A 15,020-nucleotide genomic window follows, 5' to 3' on the forward strand; every position below is an offset into this window, starting at 1 on the left:
GCCTTTGAGAGGTAACTGACACTGATTCTAGCCACTCCAATAGCTATCAAAATGCCTGAAAACAAATCCTGAGTCCATCACTCTTGAGTTCAGCTCTGGCAGAAGAAAAAAAAATGAAAAATGAGCTATTACCTTGGTTCTAACCATTGCTTCTTGCCTCTTCAGATATTTTCAGGACCAAAATCCAAAAACTTACTCTCATACTAATTTTAATCAGTTGTTACTTTTCTTCCCTTCACAATATACGAATGCCTGTCAACCATCAAGGACAGGGTCCCATGGACTTCCAATTTCTCAAGCCTGAAAAAGGGAACTGAGCTGATAAGCACCTTGGTCTTTGAAGTCAAGGGAAACAGACTCTTCTAAGAGGAAGCCTACCTTTCCTCTATCTCCAAAGACAAGATAAGCAGATTCTGTTAACCAGAGAATTTAGGAGCCGTTTTAGTACAGCAGCTTTTCCCTTATCTTAGGAGGACGAAAAGTAAACACTTCCTGACCCAGATCCTGGCTTGTAGATGGAACAGAGCCAGGTTTACAAGCCCTGCTTTTCCTGCTTCCCCCCACCTGATTTTTCCCAAAAAACTTCCCGTCTTCTGCACCCTGAAGCCCCCGTATATAAGACCCAGCTCAGAATCTGGGCTGACATTTTCCCTGACTGGAAGGGGATCTGCCCCATGTGTTCCTTTGCTAATAAACTCTGCTTTCTCCTGATCAACCCTATTTGTCATATGGCTACTTTTTATCTATCAGATACAAAAAGTTCTGTTTAATTCTTCCTTTTTTTTTTCCCATTTTTCTCCCCTCTCTATACTGCTTGTGTCAAGGGAGGCTACTTTTGCAAAAGATCTTATTTGAGCTCTCCTGACATCGTATTTCCAGTTGTGTTTCCTGTGGGAGGAACAATAGACTGGATGTGGCAGGAGATAAAGATAAGTGTTCCCCAGTGAGATCTATCCCTATGGGGCTTCTCCAGGAGCCAGACATTGTAGGAAACATCTCATACAGTAACACTTGTGGTTTGCTTGACTCACAGGAGTGTTTCTTAGGCCTGTGGGAAGGAAATACAAGACAATTAACAAACTATGAAAGACTAATTTGTCTTTTGGCCTCAGGCATTGGCAAATTATGCAGACCATAGTACTCCTAAGTATGATGGCTTAGGAATGAACACGATCAGGACTCATTGTAAAATGGGATGTTATCAAGTGAGAAGCAGGTTAATCCTAAAAACAGTTCCTAAAGTAAATGGTTTCAAGAAATTGGATGCCAAAAAAATCTCAGGTGGAGAACTTTGAAGTTATCATAAATATGTCCTTCATGTAGACATAAAACTATGGCAAGGCTGACAGCATAGCTGGATTAAGAAATACCTGTTTCTCTGAGAAAGGGCTCTCTTAAACTTCTGCAACCTCGATATCGGGAGAGTGAAGAAGATGCCATGAATCCCTTGAATAAAGATTTATTCACTTTACAATAAAAAAGATAAGTGCTCCCTTTCTTTCTAACCTGGATGTCTATTCTGGGGATGACAGCATTCCTCCTCAAGCACAGCTGCTATTGCGTGGGTCCTGCTACACAGTCGAACATCTCATCAAGATGCTTTTCCCTCACCCTTCATCTCTAGAGTTATAGACAGCTTCTTGTTGTTGCTTGTCTCCAGTCCTGTTACTGTCACTACCCTTTGTTCCCTCTCTATATCCTAACAGTAGTCTTCTCATTAAAACATCTTAATTTGAGCTGTTTGAGGGCGGACAGTTCCCTCCTAGGAATACAACTAATGCAGAGGCAGAGGAATTCAGATTATAAACCTTCAAATGCTGGAACTGAAAATATTACTGTCACCCTCAAGAGAGATGAGAAAACTCAGAACACACCAATTTGAGGAATAAAGAAAAGGTTAGATTATTAGATGAATAAGGAAAAAACCAGGACTCTAATCACTGTGAATGAAAAGAATGGTTGTCCAAGTTTGGGTTCTGTTTGCTGCAACTTGGGAAGAAAGGATTTATTTGGCTTGCATGTCCTGATCATAATTCATCATTGAGGGAAATCATAGTAAGAGCTCAGGACAGGAACCACAGGTAGCAGCCAAGGCAGAAACTATGGAGGAATGCTACTTCCTAGCTTACTCCTCTGGCCTGTGCTCAGCCTGCTTTCTTACACAACTCAGGACCACCTTTCCAGGGGTAACACCACTCACGGTGGGCTCGGCCCTCCCATATCACTCAACAATCAAGAAAATGCCTCAGAGGTCAATCTGATAGAGGACAACTGAGGTTCCCTCTGCCCAAGTGTGTCAAGGTGACAACTAAAACTATCTAGCACAATGGTAGAAGATTACATAGGGAGAGAAAGATTATAGAGAACCTGTAGATCTAGTGAAGCAGTTGGGACTTTACTCTTTAAGTGCAAGAAAAAGTTATTGTAGGATGTAATTGTTCATTCTTTGTGATATATGGGGAACACGGGTAGGCTGCCACATGTAGAACCATTGGGGGCTACCTCAGTGGTTTAGGTCCAGGATGGTTGTTACTTGATCTGAAATGCCATTACCTGAGGTGGAGAGAAGCATAGAGATTTAGGATGTGATTTACCACTGGGACCACGAGGGTTTCCTGAATGATTAGATAGATGTGACAAGGAAATGGAGGATTCAAAGTTGATTAATGACTTTTTGACTTCAAGTGAGTGAATATGCTCATAGTTACTGATGTGGGAAAAACTGCAGAAGAAATAAATTTCACAGGTGAGGGAAAGTCCTTTCCATGATCCTTATGTTCTATGATTTATTTCAAGAGTTCAGAAAAAATCATAAATTACATTACAGCAATTATGATGATTTATTAGTGAAAAAGGATATAGATTAAGGGGAGTCAAGGATACGGAATGCTAGGGTTGGGCCCAGGAGAAACTAGGCATAAGCTTCCATTTGTCTTCTTCTGGTGGTGTCACATGGACAGTGCTTAATTCTCTCAGCAGTGATGTATGATAATATGTGTGATGTAGTCCCAACTAGGGAAGTATATCTGATAATGAGCAGTCAGTTACATAGACATGAAGTATCCAAATGACTGACCTTGGATGTTCATCATCCAGCCTTTACACCCTCCCCCCAAATTCTAACTGATATGGACCTCCAGGTATACAAAGATACAACTCAGATCTAAGGTTCTAGGATCCAGTGAAGGCAGAATCCTAAAGATCTTTGGGATGTGTAGGGCTGGTTCTCAGACCTATTAAGTTAACCATTTACTAAAGAAGGAGAAATCAGAAGTTCTGGCTGAGAAATCTGAAGTTTAAGATTCTCTTCGAACATCCAAATAGAAATGTCAGGGGATACGGTCACTGAATTTCCAGTATATATAAAGTATTTAAAAATCACAAGATTGGATGTGATTACCCAGTGAGAGATTCCAGGTTTAATAGAGAAGTTCCAGAAGACTGACAAATCATTAGAATCTAAGGGGAGAAAAAAAATATGGGAGCAAAAAGTATAGAAGGGAGCATAGAGTTTACTTATAAACAGAAGCCAAAAGAGAAATAATCTGATGATGGAGGAAGTCAACTGCAAACTCAAAGAAGAAAGTACTCATTAAGATGGGTGGAACTGGAGATTACTGTGTTAAGTCAAATACCCAAACTTGGCAAGACAAATAGTGTATGTCCTCTCTCATGAAGTGGCTATGTTTAACTTTATATAGATACATATACATGTGTGTATGCAGGGCACGAAAATAGAAAGTAGATTGTGGGAGGAGAGACAGAGGCCTAAAGTAGGGTTGGGAATGGGAGGGTAAAGGAATATATGTGATGTGAAGAGGAAAGAGAGGGATTTAGAGGGAGGAAAGGGACTAACAAGAGTGGTGGGGACAGAGAGGTCTGGGAAGGCAACGTGAAATGCTCTCTATGAAAATGCTTCAGTGAAACCCAATACTTGATATGCTAATAAAAGTTAATAGGCAAAACAAACTTTTTAAAAGAAACAAGATGGGCTATATGGTGAGATCATGTTGTAAAAGTGAAAAAAGTAATTGTAGGCACAGAGGCAGTATTTGCAAGTGATTTCTTTACTTGGGATATCTACAAGGGATGATAAAAGAAGCCAAGTGTTCTAGTTTGTTTCTCCATTTCTGTGACAAAACACTCTGACCAATACCAACTTGGGGAGGAAAGGGCTTATTTGGCTTACATCTTCCAGGTCACAGTTTATCAGGGAAACCAAGGTAGGAACTCAGGGCAGGAACCTGGAGGCAGGAGCTGAAGCACAGGCCATAGAGGAACGCTTACTGACTTGCTCCCCCGACCCATGCTCAACCTGCTTGCTTTCTTCTACAATACAGAACAGCCTGCCCAGGAGGGGCACCACCCACAGTGGGCTGGGCCATCCCACATCACTCAGCAATCAAGAAAATATCCCACAGACATGGCCACAGACCAGCCCAATGGAGGCAATTCCCCAGTTGAGGCTCCCTCTACCTATGTGTGTCAAGTTGACAACTAAAGCTATCCAACACCCCAAGCCAGGGTTATCTTGTTTTCTTCAAGTTCTTTCTGGTCTTACTTTCAACATAGGGGAGTGGAAGAGAAACTACCACAGTGTAAACCACAGGCTTTTGAATCACACAGACCAGTGCTCTTACCATGTATCAGTCTTGCCCGTCAACAAATCAGACTGCTCCTCTGAACTGTTTCCCATTTAACAAGTGAACAGTGAGTACTCCTGGGTGTTTTGTCTGTTCCATGTACATCATGAAGTAAAGAGAATAATGACTGACACGTGTTAAATGTCCACAAGTCTAGATTCTGCCTTTCTTCCTGATCCGCTGAGCATCTATCTTGCTTTTCTCTTAATTATGTAATGATTCTGTATCTTTTCTTGATAATTTCTTCTTCTGTCAAAATCCAGGATTTCCTTAGCCTGTGCTTGTTCCCCTCTCGTATCTGATGATTCATTTGCCCACTAAACTATGCCTACTAAATCTGTAGTGTTGTCATTGGTGGTTCAATTTTTTAATGGGAACTTGAAATTTTCTCATCAGTTTTAAGAAATCCTGCTTGAATGGCAATCTTTTAATTGTGTTTATCAGAGAACTGAGTTCGTGTGTCTGTTACAACATGCATCAAGTCATTCATACCGGTTTGACACTTGGGAAAGTTGGCTTCATATTCATTCTAACTTCAGGCAGTAGGCTGTCTCCATGGGGACAATGATTCATACTGTACCTCATCTCTAACTCTAAGTATTGAATAAATTCATTATTTTTTGATATAGTGATTACTCTTCAAATAAATCACTTTACACCTGTGGGTGTCACTTAACAAATGAGAGATCTGTGGTTATTGTAAAGTCGAAGAGTTTATGATTCTGTGAGGCCAAGGTATGTTTCATATTTATCTAGGAGGTAAACAGCCTTCCAGTAGCAAATTAGGGTGCCTCTTGTCTCAGAGGTCACTGTGCTTCCTCCTAAGTCTCTCATAGCCATAGGAGAATAGTGTGACGTACTTCCAACTTTTCTGTTATTTGTTACACACAGAGTCAGACAGACCAAAATGATTCAGTTGACTCTTCTTGTCATGCATCAACTCTCTGGAAATAGAAAAGAAACATGGTACTAATGATGATCTGGATCAGTGGGCTTTGGTGATGTAAGAAGGAAGGTGGCAGGGAGGAACAGATGTCAAGAAAGAGGTAAACAAAAGGATTCAGATATCTTCTTGGGAAAAGTGGGAGGGATTGTACCGTATGAAACTCAGAGCTCCAAGGAACTCACCACTAATGTAAAAAGGTGATGAAACACAGTCCTTCCAGTCCTGTCAGCAAACTGACCTTTGCTGTCATATCTCTTGTTTATTCTGTACACATATCACATTGGTCACAGATAAGTGCAGCTTTGTATGTATTACATGGGGACATTCCCTGTGGTTTCACTGCTGTCAGGGTGTGAATATGAAGTTAGGCTTGGAATGCTGTCATTAAATCATATGTTTGTGTTAACTATTTTCAACATGAAAAGTGAGCCTTTGGGAAACCCCAGGAAAGGTTGGATAAGGAAAGGAAGTAGAGATGACTAGGAAGTACTGGAAAGCTGATATTATAGGCAACTCCTGGAGAAAGGTGGGTGGTGAAGACAAACAGGATAACAGCGATGCAAGAAACAGAAACCATCCAAACTTATTTCTGTCTGTTTTGACTTCAGCTTCTGCCTGATTCTTTTTCTTCTGGAAAGTTGTACCTTTCAGGCAATGAACCTAGATGCTCTCTTATAAAAGGTTTCAATGGTTGAAAACTCAGGTTCTTCTCTCTGCACTGGATAGTGCTTTCCTCTGTAACTAGAACCACTGATCTACTGAGGTCCCATTCACAGAGGAGTCCCAATTGGTCCTGCTCTGTTCCCTATTCCTGATAAGTAGAGTTCAGATACAACCATATACAAGAACTTTGTGAATAAGACTCCAAAGCAAATGAAACAACTCCAAGAACTGACAAATAGGGTTACATTAAGAAGTCCCAACCTTAGCTGAGAAATTATTGGCAACTGATTATTCCAGGGAGAAAGGGAGTTGGTTTTCTTTAAGGGAATGACATTATATATGTTGACCAGGCTCCAGTAGATGGACTCACCTCACACTGAGGGACATTTGGGGATACAAACTTGGCTTGATAGGTCTTAACATATGTGATGTAATGCATGAAATCCAGGGGAGGAGTCTAAATATGATCAAAATGTATTGGAGGAAATTTACAAAAATTTGATAAAAATAAATTTCAAAAAGAATACAGAAATAAGGCTTTTAATAATTTCAGGATTATCAAAATGGAATTTGTTTTCTGTAACTTGAAAAGAGAAAAGATAATGGAGAAAATAGATTTAAATCAGGAATACAGGACTAGAAATTTTTCTCACTGAAAAATGAGCAATATAAATGATTTAAGTTTTTAATTCTGTAATTAACTCATGGTTATGATTTTATTTTAATTGGCATATGGATATCTTGTGTAAGTACTGAGTCACAAAAGCTAGCATCTTGCTCTCCACTTTGTTGATAGTTACCTTTGCTGTACAGAAGCTTTTTAATTTCATGTAGTCTATTTGCCAGTTCTTGGGTTTATTTCCTGTGTTATTGGAGCCTTATTTGCATTTTGACAAGACAGATCCATTGAGGGGGTAGAGTTTTGCCTTCAAGAGACCTTCAGTATTGGTCCAGTGTACTGCAGGAAATGCTGAGAGTTTTCCCTTCAGTGGTTCTGATCTCTTTAACAGTTATAGCTGTGTTTTCAGCATCAACCTGAATGCTCTCCTGTCTTGAAATTTTCTCTGTCAAACAGATGCATCCATTATCTTTAAGTCAACTTTATCCAAGTTCTCCAGATACAGACAGAATGAAATCAGATTCTTGGTAAAAAAAAAAAAAAAAAATCACACAGTGGCACATTCCACATTCCAACCACAAAATAGTTTCACAGTTGTAAGCACCACACACTTGTGTTTATACAGCAATGGCCTGGCTTCTTGGCATCAATTTCTGTCTTAGTTTCTTTTCCTTCTGCTGTGATAAGGTACTTTCACAAAAATAAACATGAAAGGATATATTTTAGTTCACAGCTAAATGCATACTCCACCATGGGGGAGAAGTCAAGGCAGTGGAAGCCTGAAGTAGCTTGTCACATTGTGTCCATAGTCAGTGAGAATGCATGATGAATGCTCATGCTCAGCTATCTTCCCCCTTTTCATGTGGTCTACAACCTAAGCCCAAGGAATGGTGTCACTCACTCTTAGGATAGATTTTCCCATCTCTGATAACCTAATCAACATAATCCCTCACAGGCATGCTCAGAGGCTAACTTTAATCTAGATAATTTCTCACAGCTGACCTAATCTATATCTACCCTCTGAATGATCTGGAGGCTTGGTTCATAGGTGATTCCAGATCTTATCAAGTTCACAATAAACACTAACCAGCATATAATGATACCCCCATTTTGGAGAATGATGATGTGGTGGAATATTAGTTACTTTTTTTCATTGCTGTGACTAAATACATAACAAGAAGCAACTTAAGGGATGGAGGCTTTATTCTAGCTTGCAGTTGAAGAGGACAGTCTGCCATGATGGAGAATGATTGACAGCATGAACAAGAGACCAGCTGGAGACAGTGCATCTGCAGTTAGGAAGCATAGTGTGAACAACAAATGAGGCCAGGCTATAAAATCTCAAGGCTCAGCCCCAGCCCCACTGAGTTAGTTTCTCCAGCAAAAACTCCACTTCCTCAAAGCTTTCCCAAACAGGACTACCAGCTGGAGACCATGTCTTCAAACAAATGAGCCTATGGGGGGACACTTCACATTCAAACCACAACATATATGTAACTTCAACTGTCAAATTAAGAAGCACTCAGGCCATTAATGAGGCCTACTTTTGTATGTGCCTGTGAGGCTCTTCCACAGAGGATAAATTGTGGATTAAGGCCCACCCTTAAAGTGGGCCGCCCCATCCCATTGCCTGGAGCCCTCAAGTGAATAAAAGGAGAACACCAACAGAGTGCCAGCATTTCCCTTTTGTCTGCTTCTGCTTCCTCATCTGCTGAGATGTGGGCGGTACCACTACCACAGAGCTGCCTGCCACATTCAGAAGATGAGTGTAACAAACGCATACATGATGCTCACTTCCCTTTCTCCATTTATTCAGTCCAGGTACCCAGTCAAGGAATGGTGCCACCATAGTGAGGGGGTCTTCCTACATCAATTAATGTAAGCAAGACAATCCCCCACAGGCATGCCCAGAAGCCCACCAGGTGATTCTGGAGCCTGTCAAGTTGACAGTCAACAGTAACCTGACAAGAGACAAAGGTAGGCATCCCACACCTTAACTTTCTTAGAACAGAACTGTACCCTCCAAGTTCAGAGCAGAATGAAAAAGCCTGCTTCAGAGTCACGTTACACATTCTTTTCTTTGTACTTTATACAAGTTGTAAACATATTAAGATAAATTGTGGCTAAACATATATTCCAGAACTTTGACATAGACTTTTCCAAGTTAGATTCCATCGGAAACATCATTATACAGCAAACTCAATTTTCACATGTTGCTTTTAAATTAACATCTGTAATTTTTTAAAGACATTTTCAATTATAGCTGAAATGGTAGAAGCTGGCCATACATTTTTTTTTCGTAAATATACTGGCCATTTTAAAATTAAACATATAAAAAAAGCACAAATGCATAATTAAAGATATTTAAATTCTTCTTGTCAAAACAACAAAACACTAGTTACTTTAGAATAATACTTTTAATGCAAATGGAATTTGCAATAACTAAGTTCCATAATATTTTGTTACTCAATGCTGATATTTTAACTTGAAAATTTAACTGATTACTTCAAAATGAACCCAAAGTATTTATTGATTTTACAATTTCATTCTTTTATGAATTTCAGAAACCCTACCCCTCCACAAACCCAGATCAAAGGTTATGAAACAGGCAACCTTCAGAATATACTGTTTGGCAGGCAAAGTGGGTTCTGGTCAGCTGACCCAGAGTGAGCTCAGGACATGCTGACTGCTCTACAGACCACAGTTCTTACCAGCTCGCCATGCCATTACCTGCTGGGCATGTGAGAAGCCTCTACTTTTAATATCATAGTCCCATTATTTGTTCATAAATAGTACACATGGATCAAAAGATCCAAATGCTGTAAACTTGACGTTCAACCTTACTAGTTATATTTCTAACTTAAGAAAAACAGATCAAACCAAAAAGGTCTCATTTTAATAGTCTGTTGTTGTTGTTGTTTGTTTCTGGTGTTGGAAATTCAACCTAGAGCCTCGTGCATGTTAGGCAAGCACCCTACCAGAGCTACAGTCCCATCCCACAGTATTTTTTATACAACAAATTAGCAGACATATACTTTGTAAATAGCAGACCCTTCTTTGTGTATGGGTGCTATCCTCTTACAAAGAATACTGTCAAGAGGGATCTGAATCTGAGTTATGTAAGTCATTCCAAAGAAAACTACTCTGATTTTACCATACAGCTCTCAAACTTTATCTATTTATACAAGATAACAAGCATTTGAGTTGAAGAAAAGTGATACGACACATAACAAGTAGCTAAGGTGTTCTTTTGAATCCTAGAAAGTGAACAAAAGCAGAGATCTTGTAATGACAAACTGGAAAAGGTGGAAGAATTAGAAGAGGATGGGGCTGTGGCCCTGTTGTACAACAAAGCATCATCTTGCACAGGGTGAGTAATGAGAGGTCAGGAGCTGTTTCTCAGTGAGAAAGCTACAGAGAAAGACACTTAGTAGTGCTGGAGAGAACACTAGAAAATGTAAAAATCCACAGCTGTGAAGAGAACCACGATGTGATAGTAACTTCAGTCTGAAGTTAAAGAAACAGAGGAACAACACAGGAATTATGAAGACAGAAATCTACTGAGTCCTTTATAGTTACACACACATAAAAGGCAATTTATAATTTGCAAAAGGTTTATAAAACTGACACAATTTACCTATGACACAATTACCCTTTACCTATTCTGTCTCAATTCTTTGAACTTAATTGATTCTCATCTGAATAATTAATTCAAAACCTTTTAACTGTAGAAGTAAGCTTCTTAACCTCACTCTCATGTGCTATGTAAAAAGCTTCACCCCACTTAACCCAGTAATACCAAAATTACTACAGTCATGCTCATTTTATAAGCATTAATTAAATTTGTTATTACTGTACTACATTAATGCAATGACAAAGAGATTGAGTGATTGCACTTAAGAAAAATTACACTCACTGATTACCTTGGGAGCTTTAAGTGTGGGGCTAAAATTGAAAACAAAATTTATTCCAAAACGGAATGTCCAGAATATTACATAAATAACCAGAGAATTGGGCATCATCTTCACCTACAAATGATGTTCTCCACAAGGGACTTAGACATTCTAAAAATACCACTAAGAGGGCAAGGCTCAAAGTTTATGCCTGATGTATTTCTAAAAAGCCTACTAGTAAGTTTATTCATAAAACTGATTTAAGGTAGTTGTGCTTTTCAGTAGCCTTCGGAATAATCTAGCACTTAGTAAGAATATGCAGATTGGCACACAGTACAAAACAATTGTGTAACATTTCTGTAAACTAGCTGCAGTTTTCCGTAGCTGAGTTCACCAACTGTGTAACAGAATTATAATGTTCTCCTAAGCCACATGCATGTCTCATGTATACAAGTACTAATGGATTTTTTGGATACTCTTTAACTATAATAGGCAGAGAATCTGCCTACAGTGTTGGTGTTTGTAAAATGTGAGACAGGGCTCTTCGCTCAAGCTGACCTCCCCACACAGCTGTGTTTACAATATCTTCACAGTACTTTCCAAACTCTTCCGGAGTATACACATCTCCTGTACCGGGGTTTGTTAAAAATGGCAGGAAGTCTTGTGCATGGCTCTGCATGTAGTCAGCCGTCTGCTTCCGTAGGGCAGGCACAGTCAGAGCACAGCCCACTGATCTCTCAGCTGATCCTCAAGGACTCGGTACATACAGTGACCGTCAGATGGAATCTGTTTAATTTCCAACTCTCTGGCCGCCAATATTTGAGCAAGTTTTTCACCTTCTCTGCGTCTGGCTCCAGACAAGTTCTCAGTTTCGGCTTCGGCTGGCTATCCTTTCCTCCCGCTCCTTTTCCAACGCAGCTTCCCCCCTCCCTCTTTTGTGCTTTTGAAATCCGAGGTGGTTGATTCTCAAGTACCATGTTTGAAATGTCAACAGCAGCAGAATCTGTCTTCTTCTTGTTGGAAGCCAACTTCGACTGCTCCAGCTCTTCTCTGTGTTTCTGCTCCATTTCTTTTTCCAACTTAACAACATCTTCAGTGAATTACTTCCTCCTCATTTTGTCATTCTTGGGGATATCATTTTTCATTCCCTGAATTTTGGCTTGCAGCTCCTTCTCCTTGCGAAGCCTTCTCACCAGCTGCTCCTCCTCATCAAGCTCCTCCGCCAGCACCTCCTCCATGACCACCAGGAGGCCTGGGATGACCAGGTGGCTGGGACACGCGCTGGAGGAGCCGGGTACCATCCCACAGTTCATTATTAAATCTTGATTTTTTTTATCCGAAAATTACTCAAATCTTGAAAATATATTTCTGAGGTAATGTTTGACGGGACTCTAATTTAGATTCTAGGTCTTATTTTCCCATCATATCTGCTAAAGCTCATAAAATTCAGTACATACGCCTCTTTAAAATTTTTTGTTTATGTGTATGAGTGTTTTGACTGCATGTAAGTAAGTGCGCCTGTGTCATGCATTGCCTGAGAAGGCCCGAAGAGGATGTTGGATCCCCTAGAACTGTTGTTACAAACGGTTGTGAGTGTCATGTGGATGCTGGAATTTGAACCCCAGTCTTCTGCAATAGCAGCTACCACTGGGCCATCTCTCCAGCCCCACATAACACCTCTTTACTTTCATATTTGTCTAGCTCCTACATAGAGGGGAAACACTTGAAATCTATGAAGTCAATCTCTAAGTAGAGCCACCAGGTCACATTAATTAATTAAAGTGTTCTTTTAAAAGTAGTGATCAAGGGGCTGAAGAGATTGCTCAGTGGTTAGGAGCACTGACTGCTCTTCAGAGGACTGGGGTTCGATTCCCAGCACCCACATGGTGGCTAACAACCATCCATAACTCCAGTTCCAGGGGAATTTGATGTTCTCTTCTGGCCTCTTTGGGCATTACATGACATGGGTGCACTTACAAACATGCAGGCAATACACTCATACACCTAAAAATTAAAAATAAAAAATGAAAGAAATAAAAGTAGTGATGAAAAAATGACCACATTATATTGCTCTTCGAGATATCATTGTAGCTGTAGCTGCAGAGTAAGCATAATATACAGCGGCTAGTCCGGTATTTGCAATCTATTACTGTTTAGAGACAAGGTTAATGGTTAACATACATGAAAAATTAAATAGTACAGAAGCAGTAATGTTGATGATTAAGTAATGGAAGATTAAATGGGCTATGGGTGCCTGCAACACCTTGGGCAGCACTTTATTGTAGTTTTGAACATAGTAGTGTTCAAAAATAAGAGATGACTGGCTAGCATCTGCTTAAATACTAAATTTATAGATTTTGGACTAGTATGTTTGTGGATTAAAAAAAAAATCTCAGAGAATATTTGTGACCTTGAAATTGTATGAGTGGAATTTTGTAATAAAAATTGTTCATTTACATAGCTCAACTAATTAAAGTTTACCTTTGCCTGAACAATTATATGAATTGAATGCCAGCTAATAATCTAGGCATATTTTAGATTTTATGTCAAAACCAAAAATGAAAGGCAGTATCCTTCCTTGAAAGAGCTTCAACTTGTGAATGTGACAAACACAAACAACAGAAAAGTACAGCCTGACTGTTGAGAGGGCCCTGGGGTCACAAAGAGAAGTGGAGAAAGATCCCAGAAGTGAAATCTGATTGGCTTGTAAGGTCTGTGTTAGTGTTTACAGAAAGAACGGGGAGACGCAGCAGATAGTCTGTTTGGGGAACTAAGTTCATCAGAGGATAAGTGTGTGTGTTGTCCAACTTTGTCTAAAGGATCAGTTACGATCACATGCATGTCGTATGAAAGAATCTGGGAATCTTTCTGACAACAAACTAGCATAATTTTGGGAGACACAATCTTATTAACATATAAATCAGAGAAGAACCATTATCAAATTTAGATTTTCAAAAACTAAGTCTTGAGAGCTTGTGGGAAATGGTTTATAGTTTTGAGATACTGGCCTGAGGGAAACAAGACGGGAAGTTGTTTTAGCAGTTTAAAGCTGACAGGAGCTGAGTCAAGGCAGTGAGGATGGAGTTACAGATGAGGATTCAGGACTTGCCTTCTGAGTCAACTTCCTAGACTCAGTCTAGCATACAGTGCTTTGTTAAGCTCAAGATTAAAATTGTCACTGGTGATTCCCTCAATGTGTTAACCAACGGAGATACCATTTAGAGTGGTTGGCATTCTCCTGAAACAATCAGACAAGTACAATTCCAACCCCAACTTTTAAACTGATATTAGCTTAATTCAAGTAAATTAAGACATTATTCCTGAGAATTTTTTTTTCATTTTTCTGTTCCTCCTAATTTTGTGATTCATGTTTACATGCTTCCAAGGAAACAATCGCAAGTATGAGAGGTTTATTTGAAAATTACTGACTTGCACAAGGCACTTTTAACATGATGAACTGATAAATTGATCTGTATGGTATTGTATGCATTTTTCAAACCTCTGTCAGTATATTCCATGAACAGTAAATTTTACTGTGTATAATTTAAAAAATCCAGTGGCCTATAGTTGTAGCTCAGTGGCAGAATACTTGTCTAGCCTGTTAGCACATACTATACCCTGGGTTCAATCCCCAGCACCAGAGAGTCAGAGTATTAGCAGAATACAGACTGAATAAATTACTTTAACCCTTCTATAAGCATATGACATGAATCTACTGCAAGAGTAGAAGAAAGAAAGGCATCAATTTACAAAACTTCAGGAAACAATAGTTTATTGGACAATGTATAGCTAAAAACAAAAAAAAAATAATTATTTGCAAACACATTGCTTTGGTTGGTAAATTTGTTCTTATATCAGCACATGTTAATAATTCTGAAGCCAGATTACTCTATACAAGGCATAATCAAAGATAAATCCCATAGAAATATCGTATTTCATACAAGTATATATTAGATTATAAGACTGACATTTCTTATGGCCAAAGAAACTACATAGTAGCTCAAAAGGACTGGGGGAAGGCTAACATGAACTCGCTGGTGCTGGATTGGAGTTAGAGATGCCAGAATGGATTTAATTTATTAACAGACATACAGTTATACAAATGTAAGCATATACCGCAAGCATGTAAGCATATATCTGCATCAACATCAATACATCCTCACAGTTATGCTTGCTAGGACTGTCTAATGAGGTCTAGAAGAATGATACTCTCTACTAGTAACAGACATACCAAATGTGCAGCGCATATATATATA

General features: G+C 39.3%; 1 non-coding gene and 1 pseudogene across 1 annotated transcript; one reads left to right on the forward strand and one right to left on the reverse strand.

Moving 5' to 3' along the window:
* Nucleotides 1-942: 942 nt before the first annotated feature.
* On the forward strand, nt 943-1,074 carry LOC115068100. The gene has a single exon (XR_003847479.1). It is a non-coding gene; the product is annotated as a small nucleolar RNA SNORA18 (small nucleolar RNA).
* A 10,054-nt stretch (nt 1,075-11,128) lies between these two features.
* Nucleotides 11,129-12,020, reverse strand: LOC103752283 (annotated as a pseudogene).
* Nucleotides 12,021-15,020: the final 3,000 nt, after the last annotated feature.

The sequence above is a fragment of the Nannospalax galili genome, unplaced genomic scaffold, assembly GCF_000622305.1.
Source record: "Nannospalax galili isolate Female #2095 unplaced genomic scaffold, S.galili_v1.0 scaffold27, whole genome shotgun sequence".
Classification (NCBI taxonomy): domain Eukaryota; kingdom Metazoa; phylum Chordata; class Mammalia; order Rodentia; family Spalacidae; genus Nannospalax; species Nannospalax galili.